At 50.3% G+C, this 18,266-nt stretch overlaps 1 protein-coding gene across 11 annotated transcripts in view; it reads right to left on the bottom strand.

Moving 5' to 3' along the window:
- LOC139756399 (protein kinase C, brain isozyme-like) overlaps positions 1-18,266 on the bottom strand; it is a 498,787-nt gene that overhangs the window by 480,213 nt on the left and 308 nt on the right. The window lies entirely within an intron of this gene.

The following is an 18,266-nucleotide window of genomic DNA, read 5'->3' as shown; positions in this document are numbered from 1 at the left end:
GTGGTATGATGCAAGAGTTATAGAGTATGGTGCCAGTGTGGTATGATGCAAGAGTTAGAGTATGGTGCCAGTGTGGTATGATGTAAGAGTTACAGAGTATGGTGCCAGTGTGGTATGATGCGGTATGATGCAAGAGCTACAGATTATGGTGCCAGTGTGGTATGAAGTAAGAGTTACACAGTATGGTGCCACTGTGGTATGACGCAAGAGTTACAGAGTATATTGCCAGTGTGATATGATGCACGAGTTACAAAGTATGGTGCCAGTGTGGTATGATGTAAGAGTTACAGAGTATGGTGCCAGTGTGGCATGATGTAAGAGTTACAGAGTATGGTACCAGTGTGGTATGATGCAAGAGTTACAGAGTATGGTGCCGGTGTGATATGATGCAAGAGTTAGAGTATGGTGCCAGTGTGATATGATGCAAGAGTTACAGAGTATGGTGCCAGTGTGGTATGATGCAAGAGTTACAGAGTATGGTGCCAGTGTGATATGATGCAAAAGTTAGAGTATGGTGCCAGTGTGATATGATGCAAGAGTTACAGAGTATGGTGCCAGTGTGATATGATGCAAAAGTTAGAGTATGGTGCCAGTGTGGTATGATGCAAAAGTTAGAGTATGGTGCCAGTGTGGTATGATGCAAGAGTTACAGAGTATGGTACCAGTGTGGTATGATGCAAGAGTTACAGAGCATGGTGCCAGTGTGGTATGATGCAAGAGTTACAGAGTATGGTGCCAGTGTGGTATGATGCAAGAGTTACAGAGTATGGTGTGCCACTGTGGTATGATGCAAAAGTTAGAGTATGGTGCCAGTGTGGTATGATGCAAGAGTTACAGAGTATGGTGCCAGTGTGGTATGATGCAAGAGTTACAGAGTATGGTACCAGTGTGGTATGATGTAAGAGTTACAGAGTATGGTGTGCCAGTGTGGTATGATGCAAGAGTTACAGAGTATGGTGCCAGTGTGGTATGATGCAAGAGTTACAGAGTATATTACCAGTGTGGTATGATGTAAGAGTTACAGAGTATGGTACCAGTGTGGTATGATGCAAGAGTTACAGAGTATGGTGCCAGTGTGGTATGATGCAAGAGTTACAGAGTATGGTGCCAGTGTGATATGATGTAAGAGTTACAGAGTATGGTACCAGTGTGGTATGATGCAAGAGTTACAGAGTATGGTACCAGTGTGATATGATGTAAGGGTTACAGAGTATGGTACCAGTGTGGTATGATGCAAGAGTTACAGAGTATGGTGCCAGTGTGATATGATGCAAGAATTACAGAGTATGGTACCAGTGTGATATGATGCAAGAATTACAGAGTATGGTGCCAGTGTGATATGATGCAAGAATTACAGAGTATGGTACCAGTGTGATATGATGCAAGAATTACAGAGTATGGTGCCAGTGTGATATGATGCAAGAATTACAGAGTATGGTGCCAGTGTGATATGATGCAAGAATTACAGAGTATGGTACCAGTGTGATATGATGCAAGAATTACAGAGTATGGTGCCAGTGTGATATGATGCAAGAGAGTGGTACAGTTCGGAGTGACAGTGCTGCATGTGTCTTGATCTATACCACACTATGGCATCATACTGTATTACTCTGTTGTATCATACCCTAAAGTGGCACCATACTGTATCACTCTTGTATCATACAATAAAGTGGCACCATAACTCTGATGTATCATGCCATATCGTAGCACCATACTGTTTCACTCTGTTGTATCATACAATAATGTTGCACCAAACTGTATCACTGTTGTATCATACCATATTATAGGACCATACTGTATTACTCTGTTGTATCATAACATACTGTGGCACCATACCGTATCACTCTCTTGTATCATACCATAATGTGGCACCATACTGTATCCTTATCTTGCATCATACTACACTGTGGCACTATACTGTATCATACCATAATGTGGCACCATACTGTATCCACATCTTGCATCATACTACACTGTGGCACTATACTGTATCACTTTTGCTTCATGCCTCATTGTCACCATACTTGCAGTATACCAACTGTGGCACTATACTGTATCACTCTTTTTTATCATACAACAGTGTGGCACCATACTCTATCACTCTTGCATCATACAATACTGTATCACTGTTATATTATACCATATTGTGGCACCATATTGTATCACTACTTGCATTAATACCACTGTGACACCATACAGTATTATTGCATCATATGACACTGCAGCACTATACTGTATCACTATTGCCTTGTACCATACTGTGACATCATCTGTATCGCCATTTTACATCATATCACAATGTGGTATGGTGCAAGAGTAATACAGTATGGTGTCAAAGCGTCGTATGATTCAAGAGAGATGGTGCTACAGTGTGGTATGATGCAAAATGGTGATACAGTATGGTGCCACAATGCGGTATGGTACAAGATATTGATGCAAAACGAAGCCACACTATAGTATAGTGCATGACGGTGACAGTATGGCGCCAATCTGTGGTATGATGCAAGATGACACAGTATGGTGCCATGCAAGGTGGTTACATATTATGGTGCCACACTGTGGTATGATGTAAGAGTGTTACAGTATGGTGCCACATTGTGGTATGATGCATTAGTGGTACAGTATGGTGCCACAGTGTGGTATGATGCATTAGTGATACAGTATGGTGCCACAGAGTACTATGACGCAATAGTGATATAGTATGGTGCTAGTGTGGTGTGATGCAAGAGTGATACAGTACGGTGCCACGGTGTGGTATGATGCAAGTGATACAGTATGGTACCACAGTGTGGCATGATGCAAAATGTGGATACAGTATGGTGCCACAATGTGTTATAATGTAAGACATACAAAACTGTGCTACACACTGTGGTATGATGCATGATGGTGGCACAGTATAGTGCCAAATTGTGATACGATGCAAGATTATGACACAGTATGGTGCCACAGTGTACCAAGAAGCAAGACTGATACAGTACGGTCCCACAGCGAGATAAGATAAAAGACGGTGACATCATGGTGCCACAGTATGGTATAATGGAAAAGTGATACATATGATGCCATAGTGCGGTATGATGTAGAAAGAGTGATAGAGTATGGTGTCACAGTGTGGTATGATGCAAGAGTGATACAGTATGGTGCCATAGTGTGGAATGACACAAGAGATACAGCATGGAGCCACAGTGTAGTATGATGCAGGATGGTGGTATGCCTTTAGTGTTAATAGGGAAAATGCAAGACTATGATCCGGTTATAATGATTTGAGACAACAAAAACAATGTACGGTTGGGGAGAGGTCATTGCTCTGTCCCCTGACGTATTGCAGCATACGGGTGGGGAAAGGTCACTGCTTTGCTCCCTGACGTAAAGCATTGTGCGGGTGAGGAGAGGTCACTGCTGGGTTCCCGACTGCTCGAGCATGTCGCTCGTCCAGCCAGATGACAGCTGGTGTCACTCCAATATCCCGAGACACAATGCCAGAACGTAATATCCCCTTGACCAAGACGGTACGACCCTTGAGTATGATGGGCTAGCTGGATCTCTGGCTTCATCATTAAGAGTCACGTCAAAAGCCAGGCCATCATAACCAAGGATGATGCCGTCGTGGTCACGACCCATGCGTGTGGAAGATGGAGGTACGTAAGAGGTAAGAGGGAGTGGGTCACTAAAGGTCCAAGTCTACGTATGGTGCAGCGGGAGCCAGGTACAGGGAGGGAGGGAGGGATGTAGTATGTCAGCAGTACAGCTGCCACACACACTCTCCGGTTTTAATCCTCAGTCACTCACAAGTCATATCGACAGACGGGAGGGAGGCAGGCTGCCCGCCCGGTAATTAAAGGTGCACCACCCACCCCAGCAGGCACGGCTTCAACCACCACCCAGGTGCTACCGCTCCACCATCCAACCCTCCTCCCCTGCCACTCTCTCCCCCAAACCCTCCCTAACTCTCTTCCCATGATCTCTCTAACACCCTCCCCATGCTCTACCTGCCACTCTCCCAGCATCCTCTCTGCCACTTTCTCCACCCTATCCCTGCCACACCCCTAGCACCTTCCCTGCCACTCTCCCTCATCATTACTGCAAATTCCCCATGCCTTCTCTGCCATACCCCCAGCACCATCCTTGCCACTCTCCCAACGTCACTCCTGCTCCTAACCTCTCCATACCCTACCTTCCCATATTCTCCCCACACCCTGCCGACCACTGTACCCGCCACGTCCTCCCTACTACACCTGTTGTGCCCTCTCTGTCCCTACTATCCCTCCAACCTGCCGACCACTCTCCCCACGCCCTACCTCACCTCCCATCTGAGGCCTGACATAGTAGTAACCATGTGATACGAAAACTGGCGACCTGGTACATACACTGTGTTCAGATGTCTTCTACCATGTCTAGCGCTGCTCTGCAGTCACATACACAGCTTCCCTCCTGCACCTACCCTCTAACCTTCATTAAGTCTCCCTCTAAGGGCACGTCTTCTTATCTGTCCCTATAATCTATTATCTACAGTGTTATCAATGCTACATACCCATCTCTGACACTTATCCTCCCGTCTCTACATAAAACCCTTCGCCTCAAAGCACAACTTGGCTACTTTTTACAGTTTTCTGTTTATAAAATGTTATTTAGAACATTATTCATCAATACTCGCACAAAACTATTAACATTACTTTTAAAATACGTTTCTTTGTTTCTTGTCCTGGGCGCTGCCGCCTCCCACTAACCACGCCAGATTACGGCTTTCCACCACTAGGACCCCAGAGCCACCAAGAGCCACTGTTTCCAGTAAAACCCCCAGAGCAAACCACTGGCTCGTTAGATCCCCCAGAACCATCACAAACAACCGCCTACAACTACAACCCCCTGAGTCACCACAAACCACTGCAACCCCGAAAGCCATCACAAAGCACTGGCTCCAGTTACGACCCTCCAGCGCCACCACATACCTCTCGTTCCAGTTACAACCGGCAGATCCAACACAAGCCATTGCTTTCAGTAACAACCCTATGAGCCATCACAAATCACTGGCACCACTAACAACCCCCCCGGCCACCATACATCACCCTATCGCATCACAAGTCTTGAGTCAGTCTCAGTCACTTTCCTGCTACCACCAGCTGACTCATGGGAACCTCTCCTGACGTATGTGAGGGGACGTCACTGGCCCCTGCACGAGGACCTCCACACCAGTTGAGCAGAATACCTGGGGCGGGGCACCTGCCTGCCCAATAACCTCACACCTACCCTCACCCTCCCACCAACTGAACCCCACCCAGGTGAACCACTTGGGATGGTCAGTTACAGAGGTGGAGGTTCCCACAGTGGGACCAGCCCTCCTAGTGGTCAACAACCAGACACTGGGATGGATGGGCTTCCCACAGTGGGACCAGATCTACTGGTGGTCAACATCCAGAGGTGGTGGTGGTGGTGGTGGTGATAGTGGTGGTGGTGGTGATGGTGGTGGTGGTGATGACAGTGGTGATGTGGGAGGTGGTCAGCTACTGAGGTCATGGTGGCAGGGGAAAAGGAAAAGGCTGGTTAAAGAGGTGGAGGCGGTGGTGAAGGGGGGCATATCTGGTTAAAGAGGTGGTGGTGGTGGACGGGAAAGTTGGTCGGTTACAGAGTTGGAGGTGGTGGTGGTGGAGGAGGTGATGGAGAGATCGGTTAAAGAGGTAGCGGAAATGATGGTGAGAGGAGAGGGTGGACAGCTACACAGGCGGTGAGGGGGGATGTGGTGGGCTACGTAAATGGTGGTAGTGATGAAGGTGGAAGAGGAGGTGGTGGGTAACAGAGGTGGTGGTGGTGATGATTGTGGTAGGGGAGGTGGGTGGTCACAGGGGATGAATGTGGTGGGTGGTGATGGCCGATATGGTCAGTTACAGAAGTGGAGGGAATAGCGGTGGTGCTTAATGATGTGGTCGGCTACAGGTGTGGTGGTGTAGTTGGTGTCGTGTTGGAGAGGTGGTGGTGGTGGTGATGGAGGGTGGCGGTATGGTCGGCTGAGGAGGCGGCTTTGGTGGTGGAGGTGGCGGTAGTGGTGAGTGAAGGGGTCTTCCTCCCAACCACCACCACTGCCTTTTGCCTTCTGTCGGGATTTGCCGGATTCCGTCACGTCTAGCAGGGATTACCGTGTCATCAGGACGCCTGGCACACAGACCACACCAGCAGGAGGGACGCCTGGCACACAGGCCACACCAGCAGGAGGGACGCCTGGCACACAGACCACACCAGCAGGAGGGACGCCTGGCATACAGACCACACCAGGAGGAGGGACGCCTGGCACACAGACCACACCAGCAGGAGGGACGCCTGGCACAGAGACCACACCAGCAGGAGGGACGCCTGGCACGCAGACCACACCAGCAGGAGGGACGCCTGGCACACAGGCCACACCAGCAGGAGGGACGCCTGGCATACAGACCACACCAGCAGGAGGGACACCTGGCACACAGGCCACACCATCAGGAGGGACACCTGGCACACAGGCCACACCAGCAGGAGGGACGCCTGGCATACAGACCACACCAGCAGGAGGGACACCTGGCACACAGACCACACCATCAGGAGGGACACCTGGCACACAGGCCACACCAGCAGGAGGGACGCCTGGCATACAGACCACACCAGCAGGAGGGACGCCTAGCACACAGACCACACCAGCAGGAGGGACGCCTGGCACACACACCAAACCAGCAGGAGGGACGTCTGGCACACACACCAAACCAGCAGGAGGGACGTCTGGCACACACACCAAACCAGCAGGAGGGACGTCTGGCACACACACCAAACCAGCAGGAGGGACGCCTGGCATACAGACCACACCAGCAGGAGGGACGCCTAGCACACAGACCACACCAGCAGGAGGAACGCCTGGCACGCAGACCACACCAGCAGGAGGGTCGCCTGGCACATAGACCACACCACGAGGAGGGACGCCTGGCACACAGACCACACAAGGAGGAGGAACGCCTGGCACACACACCAAACCAGCAGGAGGGACGCCTGGCACACAGGCCACACCAGCAGGAGGGACGCCTGGCACACAGACCACACCACGAGGAGGGACGCCTGGCACACACACCAAACCAGCAGGAGGGACGCCTGGCACACAGACCACACCAGCAGGAGGGTCGCCTGGCACAGAGAACACACCAGCAGGAGGGACGCCTGGCACACAGGCCACACAAGAAGGAGGGACGCCTGGCACACAGGCCACACCAGCAGGAGGGTCGCCTGGCACACAGACCACACCAGCAGGAGGGACGCCTGGCACACACACCAAACCAGCAGGAGGGACGCCTGGCACGCAGACCACACCAGCAGGAGGGACGCCTGGCACACAGGCCACACCAGCAGGAGGGACGCCTGGCATACAGACCACACCAGCAGGAGGGGCGCCTGGCACGCAGGCCACACCAGCAGGAGGGACGCCTGGCACACAGGCCACACCAGCAGGAGGGACGCCTGGCACACAGGCCACACCAGCAGGAGGGACGCCTGGCACACAGGCCACACCAGCAGGAGGGGCGCCTGGCACGCAGGCCACACCAGCAGGAGGGACGTCTGGCACACACGCCACACCAGCAGGAGGGACGCCTGGCACACAGGCCACACCAGCAGGAGGGGCGCCTGGCACGCAGGCCACACCAGCAGGAGGGACGCCTGGCACACACGCCACACCAGCAGGAGGGACGCCTGGCACACAGGCCACACCAGCAGGAGGGACGCCTGGCACACAGACCACACCAGCAGGAGGGTCGCCTGGCACACAGGCCACACAAGGAGGAGGGACGCCTGGCACACAGACCACACCAGCAGGAGGGACGCCTGGCACACAGGCCACACCACGAGGAGGGACGCCTGGCACACAGGCCAGACAAGGAGGAGGGACGCCTGGCACACAGACCACACCAGCAGGAGGGACGCCTGGCACACAGACCACACCACGAGGAGGGACGCCTGGCACACAGACCACACCAGCAGGAGGGTCGCCTGGCACACAGGCCACACCAGGAGGAGGGACGCCTGGCACACAGACCACACCACGAGGAGGGACGCCTGGCACACAGACCACACAAGGAGGAGGGACGCCTGGCACACAGACCACACCAGCAGGAGGGACGCCTGGCACACAGGCCACACCAGCAGGAGGGACGCGTGGCACACACACCAAACCAGCAGGAGGGACGCCTGGCACACAGACCACACCAGCAGGAGGGACGCCTGGCACACAGACCCCACCAGCAGGAGGGACGCCTGGCATACAGACCACACCAGCAGGAGGGACGCCTAGCACACAGACCACACCAGCAGGAGGAACGCCTGGCACGCAGACCACACCAGCAGGAGGGACGCCTGGCACACAGACCACACCACGAGGAGGGACGCCTGGCACACAGACCACACCACGAGGAGGGACGCCTGGCACACAGACCACACCACGAGGAGGGACGCCTGGCACACAGACCACACCAGCAGGAGGGACGCCTGGCACATAGACCACACCACGAGGAGGGACGCCTGGCACACAGACCACACAAGGAGGAGGACGCCTGGCACACACGCCACACCAGCAGGAGGGACGCCTGGCACACAGGCCACACCAGCAGGAGGGACGCCTGGCACACAGACCACACCAGCAGGAGGGGCGCCTGGCACGCAGGCCACACCAGCAGGAGGGACGCCTGGCACACACGCCACACCAGCAGGAGGGACGCCTGGCACACAGGCCACACCAGCAGGAGGGACGCCTGGCACACAGGCCACACCAGCAGGAGGGACGCCTGGCACACAGGCCACACCAGCAGGAGGGACGCCTGGCACACAGGCCACACAAGGAGGAGGGACGCCTGGCACACAGACCACACCAGCAGGAGGGACGCCTGGCACACAGACCACACCACGAGGAGGGACGCCTGGCACACAGACCACACCAGCAGGAGGGACGCCTGGCACACAGACCACACCAGCAGAAGGGACGCCTGGCACACAGGCCACACCAGGAGGAGGGACGCCTGGCACACAGACCACACCAGCAGGAGGGTCGCCTGGCACACAGACCACACCAGCAGGAGGGTCGCCTGGCACACAGGCCACACCAGGAGGAGGGACGCCTGGCACACAGACCACACCACGAGGAGGGACGCCTGGCACACAGACCACACCACGAGGAGGGACGCCTGGCACACAGACCACACCAGCAGGAGGGTCGCCTGGCATACAGACCACACCAGCAGGAGGGTCGCCTGGCACACACACCAAACCAGGAGGAGGGACGCCTGGCACACAGACCACACCACGAGGAGGGACGCTTGGCACACAGACCACACAAGGAGGAGGGACGCCTGGCACACAGACCACACCAGCAGGAGGGACGCCTGGCACACAGACCACACCAGCAGGAGGGACGCCTGGCACACAGACCACACCAGCAGGAGGGACGCCTGGCACACAGACCACACCAGCAGAAGGGACGCCTGGCACACAGGCCACACCAGCAGGAGGGAAGCCTGGCACACAGGCCACACCAGCAGGAGGGACGCCTGGCACACAGGCCACACCAGCAGGAGGGACGCCTGGCACACACACCAAACCAGCAGAAGGGACGCCTGGCACACAGGCCACACCAGCAGGAGGGACGCGTGGCACACACACCAAACCAGCAGGAGGGACGCCTGGCACACAGACCACACCAGCAGGAGGGACGCCTGGCACACAGACCCCACCAGCAGGAGGGACGCCTGGCATACAGACCACACCAGCAGGAGGGACGCCTAGCACACAGACCACACCAGCAGGAGGAACGCCTGGCACGCAGACCACACCAGCAGGAGGGACGCCTGGCACACAGACCACACCACGAGGAGGGACGCCTGGCACACACACCAAACCAGCAGGAGGGACGCCTGGCACACAGGCCACACCACGAGGAGGGACGCCTGGCACACAGACCACACCACGAGGAGGGACGCCTGGCACACACACCAAACCAGCAGGAGGGACGCCTGGCACACAGACCACACCACGAGGAGGGACGCCTGGCACACACACCAAACCAGCAGGAGGGACGTCTGGCACACACACCAAACCAGCAGGAGGGACGCCTGGCACACAGACCACACCATCAGGAGGGACACCTGGCACACAGGCCACACCAGCAGGAGGGACGCCTGGCATACAGACCACACCAGCAGGAGGGACGCCTAGCACACAGACCACACCAGCAGGAGGAACGCCTGGCACGCAGACCACACCAGCAGGAGGGACGCCTGGCACATAGACCACACCACGAGGAGGGACGCCTGGCACACAGACCACACAAGGAGGAGGACGCCTGGCACACACACCAAACCAGCAGGAGGGACGCCTGGCACACAGGCCACACCAGTCTTGTCCCCCTCATACACTTTAACGCTGTGATAATCAACACAACTCTATCCTCATACTTCTCAGGGGGACTTTAGCTTTTCTTACTCAATCTTCACTTGTCCAACAGTAGCAAAAAAAATCGACTGACTCTCTTGTGCAAATGAAATAGTCATTTCTCTATCACGATACAATATCTGTAAAAATCATGGTAGAAAATACATATGGCTTCCACTGAGTTCCTGAATATGAAGGGAATTTCTCAAGCGGGGCCGGGCTCGACATTCAAATGTCACACTTAAAATTCCCTTGAGGCGGGCCTAATATACCACATATTTCTATAATCCTGCAGGCCATTCTCGACCCCTACAGGTAGCGAGGTACCGGTACACTGCACAGGTGGCCCTCTGATCAATCACGCTGTTTGTGGCCGAGTCCAGCTGGTTCACATTCGCACAACAGCCATGTCTGATGGGCTAACCTTGGTTGGTTTATCAAGAAGGTTCTTGAATTTATCATTTGGTGGGCCCATTACGACTGGTGTAACACTGAGGATGGTAATGACTGGTGTAACACTGTACATGACTATAACTGGCGTAAGAATGTGGATGGCTACGACTGGTGTAACACTGTGGATGGTTATGACAGGTGTAACACTGTAGATTTTTATGACTGGTGTATCAATGTGGATGATTATGACTGATGTAACACTGAGGATGGTTATTACTGGTGTAACACTGTGGATGGTTATGTCAGGCGTAATACTGTGGATAGCTATGACTGATGTAACAATGTGGATGGTTATGAGTGGTGCAACAATGTGGATTGTTAGGGCTGGTGTAACACTGTAGATGGTTATAGCTGTTCTAACACTTTAGATGGTTATGATTGGTATAACAAAGTGGATGGTTATGACTGGTGTAACACTGTAGATGATCATAGCTGGTGTAACACTGTGGATGGTTATGACTGGTGTGACACTGTGGATGATTATGACTGGTGTAACACTGTGGATGGTTATGACTGGTGTGACACTGTGGATGATTATGACTGGTGTGACACTGTGGATGGTTATGACTGGTGTGACACTGTGGATGATTATGACTGGTGTGACACTGTGGATGATTATGACTGGTGTGACACTGTGGATGATTATGACTGGTGTGACACTGTGGATGGTTATGTCTGGTGTGACACTGTGGATGATTATGACTGGTGTGACACTGTGGATGGTTATGACTGGTGTGACACTGTGGATGATTATGACTGGTGTGACACTGTGGATGATTATGACTGGTGTGACACTGTGGATGATTATGACTGGTGTGACACTGTGGATGATTATGACTGGTGTAACACTATGGATGGTTATGACTAGTGTAACACTGTAGATGATTATAGCTGGTGTAACACTGTGGATGATTATGACTGGTGTGACACTGTAGATGATTATAGCTGGTGTAACACTATGGATGGTTATGACTGGTGTGACACTGTGGATGGTTATGACTGGTGTGACACTGTGGATGATTATGACTGGTGTGACACTGTGGATGATTATGACTGGTGTGACACTGTGGATGATTATGACTGGTGTAACACTATGGATGGTTATGACTAGTGTAACACTGTAGATGATTATAGCTGGTGTAACACTGTGGATGATTATGACTGGTGTGACACTGTAGATGATTATAGCTGGTGTAACACTATGGATGGTTATGACTGGTGTGACACTGTGGATGGTTATGACTGGTGTGACACTGTGGATGGTTATGACTGGTGTGACACTGTGGATGATTATGACTGGTGTAACACTGTGGATGGTTATGACTGGTGTGACACTGTGGATGGTTATGACTGGTGTGACACTGTGGATGGTTATGACTGGTGTAACACTATGGATGGTTATGACTGGTGTAACACAGTAGATGATTATAACTGGTGTAATACTATGGATGGTTATGACTGGTGTAATACTATGGATGGTTATGACTGGTGTAACACAGTAGATGATTATAACTGGTGTAACACTATGGATGGTTATGACTGGTGTAACACTATGGATGGTTATGACTGGTGTAACACTGTGGATGGTTATATCTGGTGTAACACAGTAGATGATTATAGCTGGTGTAACACTGTGGATGGTTATGACTGGTGTAACACTATGGATGGTTATGATTGGTGTAACACTGTGGATGGTTATGATTGGTGTAACACTATGGATGGTTATGACTGGTGTAACAATGTGGATGGTTATGACTGGTGTAACAATGTGGGTGGTTATGACTGGTGTATCAATGTGGATGGTTATGACTGATGTAACAATGTGGATGGTTATGACTGGTGTAGCAATGTGGATGTTTATGACTGGTGTAACAATGTGGATGGTTATGACTGGTGTAACAATGTGGATGGCTATGACAGGTGTAACACTGTGGATGGTTATGACTGGTGTAACACTGTGGATGGTTATGACTGATGTAACCCTCTAGATGGTTATGACTAGTGTAACACTATGGATGGTTATGACTAGTGTAACACTATGGATGGTTATGACTGGTGTAACACAGTAGATGATTATAACTGGTGTAACACTATGGATGGTTATGACTGGTGTAACACTATGGATGGTTATGACTGGTGTAACACAGTAGATGATTATAACTGGTGTAACACTATGGATGGTTATGACTGGTGTAACACTATGGATGGTTATGACTGGTGTAACACTGTGGATGGTTATGACTGGTGTAACACAGTAGATGATTATAGCTGGTGTAACACTGTGGATGGTTATGACTGGTGTAACACTATGGATGGTTATGACTGGTGTAACAATGTGGATGGTTATGACTGGTGTAACAATGTGGATGGTTATGACTGGTGTAACACTGTGGATGGTTATGATTGGTGTAATACTATGGATGGTTATGACTGGTGTAACAATGTGGATGGTTATGACTGGTGTAACAATGTGGATGGTTATGACGGATGTAACAATGTGGATGGTTATGACTGGTGTAACAATGTGGATGGTTATGACTGGTGTAACAATGTGGATGGTTATGACTGGTGTAACAATGTGGATGGTTATGACAGGTGTGACACTGTGGATGGTTATGACTGGTGTAACACTGTGGGTGGTTGTGACTGGTGTAACACTGTGGGTGGTTATGACTGGTGTAACACTAAAGATGTTTATGACCGGTGTAACACAGTGGGTGGTTGTGACTGGTGTAACAATGTGGATGGTTATGACTTGTGTAACACAATGGATGTTTATGATTGGTGTAACACCGTGGATGGTTTTACCTGGTGTAACACTGAGGATGGTCAAGACCGTTGTAACACTTTGGATGAGTGTGATTGTTGTACCACAATGGATGCTTATGACGGTTGCAGCACTGTGCATGATTATGAGGGTTGCATCACTGTGCATGGTGATGACGGTTGCAGCACTGTGCATGATTATGATGGTTGCAGCACTGTGCATGGTGATGACGGTTGCAGCACTGTGCATGATTATGAGGGTTGCAGCACTGTGCATGATTATGAGGGTTGCAGCACTGTGCATGATTATGACGGTTGCAGCACTGTGCATGGTGATGACGGTTGCAGCACTGTGCATGATTATGAGGGTTGCAGCACTGTGCATGATTATGACGGTTGCAGCACTGTGCATGATTATGACGGTTGCAGCACTGTGCATGATTATGACGGTTGCAGCACTGTGCATGATTATGACGGTTGCAGCACTGTGCATGATTATGAGGGTTGCAGCACTGTGCATGATTATGACGGTTGCAGAACTGTGCATGGTGATGACGGTTGCAGCACTGTGCATGATTATGACGGTTGCAGCACTGTGCATGATTATGAGGGTTGCAGCACTGTGCATGATTATGAGGGTTGCAGCACTGTGGATGATTATGAGGGTTGCAGCACTGTGCATGGTGATGACGGTTGCAGCACTGTGCATGATTATGACGGTTGCAGCACTGTGCATGATTATGACGGTTGCAGCACTGTGCATGATTATGACGGTTGCAGCACTGTGCATGATTATGAGGGTTGCAGCACTGTGCATGATTATGACGGTTGCAGAACTGTGCATGGTGATGACGGTTGCAGCACTGTGCATGATTATGAGGGTTGCAGCACTGTGCATGATTATGACGGTTGCAGCACTGTGCATGGTGATGACGGTTGCAGCACTGTGCATGATTATGAGGGTTGCAGCACTGTGCATGATTATGAGGGTTGCAGCACTGTGCATGGTGATGACGGTTGCAGCACTGTGCATGATTATGAGGGTTGCAGCACTGTGCATGATTATGAGGGTTGCAGCACTGTGCATGGTGATGACGGTTGCAGCACTGTGCATGATTATGAGGGTTGCAGCACTGTGGTACATGTACATAATTCATCTTGCTGCCTTTATTCATTCCCGTCGCCAACCCGCCACACATGAAATGACAACCCCCTCTCCCGCATGCGCGCGAGGTAGCGCTAGGAATGTGCATGATTATGACGGTTGCAGCACTGTGCATGATTATGAGGGTTGCAGCACTGTGCATGATTATGAGGGTTGCAGCACTGTGCATGGTGATGACGGTTGCAGCACTGTGCATGATTATGAGGGTTGCAGCACTGTGCATGATTATGAGGGTTGCAGCACTGTGCATGATTATGAGGGTTGCAGCACTGTGCATGATTATGAGGGTTGCAGCACTGTGCATGATTATGAGGGTTGCAGCACTGTGCATGGTGATGACGGTTGCAGCACTGTGCATGATTATGAGGGTTGCAGCACTGTGCATGATTATGACGGTTGCAGCACTGTGCATGATTATGACGGTTGCAGCACTGTGCATGATTATGACGGTTGCAGCACTGTGCATGATTATGACGGTTGCAGCACTGTGCATGATTATGAGGGTTGCAGCACTGTGCATGATTATGACGGTTGCAGAACTGTGCATGGTGATGACGGTTGCAGCACTGTGCATGATTATGACGGTTGCAGCACTGTGCATGATTATGAGGGTTGCAGCACTGTGGATGATTATGAGGGTTGCAGCACTGTGCATGGTGATGACGGTTGCAGCACTGTGCATGATTATGACGGTTGCAGCACTGTGCATGATTATGACGGTTGCAGCACTGTGCATGATTATGACGGTTGCAGCACTGTGCATGATTATGAGGGTTGCAGCACTGTGCATGATTATGACGGTTGCAGAACTGTGCATGGTGATGACGGTTGCAGCACTGTGCATGATTATGAGGGTTGCAGCACTGTGCATGATTATGACGGTTGCAGCACTGTGCATGGTGATGACGGTTGCAGCACTGTGCATGATTATGAGGGTTGCAGCACTGTGCATGATTATGAGGGTTGCAGCACTGTGCATGGTGATGACGGTTGCAGCACTGTGCATGATTATGAGGGTTGCAGCACTGTGCATGATTATGAGGGTTGCAGCACTGTGCATGGTGATGACGGTTGCAGCACTGTGCATGATTATGAGGGTTGCAGCACTGTGCATGATTATGAGGGTTGCAGCACTGTGCATGGTGATGACGGTTGCAGCACTGTGCATGATTATGAGGGTTGCAGCACTGTGGTACATGTACATAATTCATCTTGCTGCCTTTATTCATTCCCGTCGCCAACCCGCCACACATGAAATGACAACCCCCTCTCCCGCATGCGCGCGAGGTAGCGCTAGGAATGTGCATGATTATGACGGTTGCAGCACTGTGCATGATTATGAGGGTTGCAGCACTGTGCATGATTATGAGGGTTGCAGCACTGTGCATGGTGATGACGGTTGCAGCACTGTGCATGATTATGAGGGTTGCAGCACTGTGCATGATTATGAGGGTTGCAGCACTGTGCATGATTATGAGGGTTGCAGCACTGTGCATGATTATGAGGGTTGCAGCACTGTGCATGATTATGAGGGTTGCAGCACTGTGCATGATTATGAGGGTTGCAGCACTGTGCATGATTATGAGGGTTGCAGCACTGTGCATGATTATGAGGGTTGCAGCACTGTGCATGATTATGAGGGTTGCAGCACTGTGCATGATTATGAGGGTTGCAGCACTGTGCATGGTGATGACGGTTGCAGCACTGTGCATGGTTGTAACTGCAGCAAGACAATATGAGGATACAACTAAGGTAATAGTGACACCTTCTGTACCAATGGGCAGTCATGACCTCTACCCGCTAAATTACAATATCATACATGTTTATTTCAACTGTCTCTCCATTACCGACTGATCTGAGAGGAAGAAAATAACATGACTTTAAAGATGGAAAGACGGAAGCCCTACGGAAGTTCCGTAATGCTGTATAAATACATTTCCCAAGTGCTTTAAAAATATCTATTCTAATAATGGCTGGAAGTGCAGACCCGGAAATAAACATTACTATGCGTTGAAAACTAGTGACCGAGTGCACCTGACAGGAGCAGAGGGCGTGTTTCTAAAGCTAATATCATGGTTACAGAAAGCACTGGCTGCCCCTCGCACCCCACCCGCCTAACGATCATCGATTTTCTGTCATTAGAATATTTGCCTCATGAAAACGAGAAGCGCGACGGCATACTGACGGATCTTCTAGAACACTTATCATCCGTCTGGTTCATCCATGAGACCAACTTGGCGACACTATGGAAACCATTACAGCATTTAAAAACAGGTCAAGTACTGTAGTGTAAGCGCGGCAAATTACCTACCAATACACTACCCTATTTACTTACCTTGATACACGTCAACAACACTTGTTTCTCTTTATGATACTTGAGTCAGTGTACAGATCTCCAAGTTACACAACCACGTTGTACTTGATGTGTAAGAATGACTTAACATGATACTTACTTCTACAGTGTACTCTTACAGTATATATATATATATATATATATATATATATATATATATATATATATATATATATATATATATATATATATATACATACATACATATTCATAAGAACTAATTAATATGCTCTCTCTCTCTCTCTCTCTCTCTCTCTCTCTCTCTCTCTCTCTCTCTATATATATATATATATATATATATATATATATATATATATATATACATAAACGCCAGGACCCCTTATCCAGAGGCTCCTGCGTTACATTGAGCAGCAGGGAAAGGATGGACCACTATGAAGCAACAAGTTCTTTGACGAGTTTGGCAAAATATTATATATATATATATATATATATATATATATATATATATATATATATATATATATATATAATATATATATATATATATATATATATATATATATATATATATATATATATATATATATATATATATACCGGACGCCGCCTGCATAAGTTTATACCGCGAGTAAGAAGTCACCTTCGGCGACCTGCATCCTCATCAGTGAACGAAAACGAGTAAAGACTTCACTTAGGAACTCCTCGCTGCCAAGATGTTCATCATTCCCCTGCTCCTGCTTGCAGTGCAGTCTCAAAGATAAAGGAACCACATTACAAGGGTTCTTGGAGCTGAATAATAATAATAATAATAATAATAATAATAATAATAATAATAATAATAATAATAATAATAATAATAATATATTCATCTACCTGAATCTACATCTATCCCGCCCTTTCCTTCTATATCACCAATAACCATGCGCTCCTACAGATACCTCCACACACACACACACACACACACACACACACACACACGTACAGTCCTGCACATCCACTGCCTACCCATCACAAGGACACCCACTGAGCACGACGGTACGACCCCTGGGCACGATGGCCTCGCTTCCTATGGTCGTAGCGTCGTGGTCACAAAGATATAGACCTGTCCTTGCCACGGATAGCCGCACGGACCCTCAAGAAGACCAA

The sequence above is a fragment of the Panulirus ornatus genome, chromosome 21 (assembly GCF_036320965.1).
Source record: "Panulirus ornatus isolate Po-2019 chromosome 21, ASM3632096v1, whole genome shotgun sequence".
In the NCBI taxonomy this organism is placed as follows: domain Eukaryota; kingdom Metazoa; phylum Arthropoda; class Malacostraca; order Decapoda; family Palinuridae; genus Panulirus; species Panulirus ornatus.
This window is presented reverse-complemented; position numbering and strand designations above follow the sequence as displayed.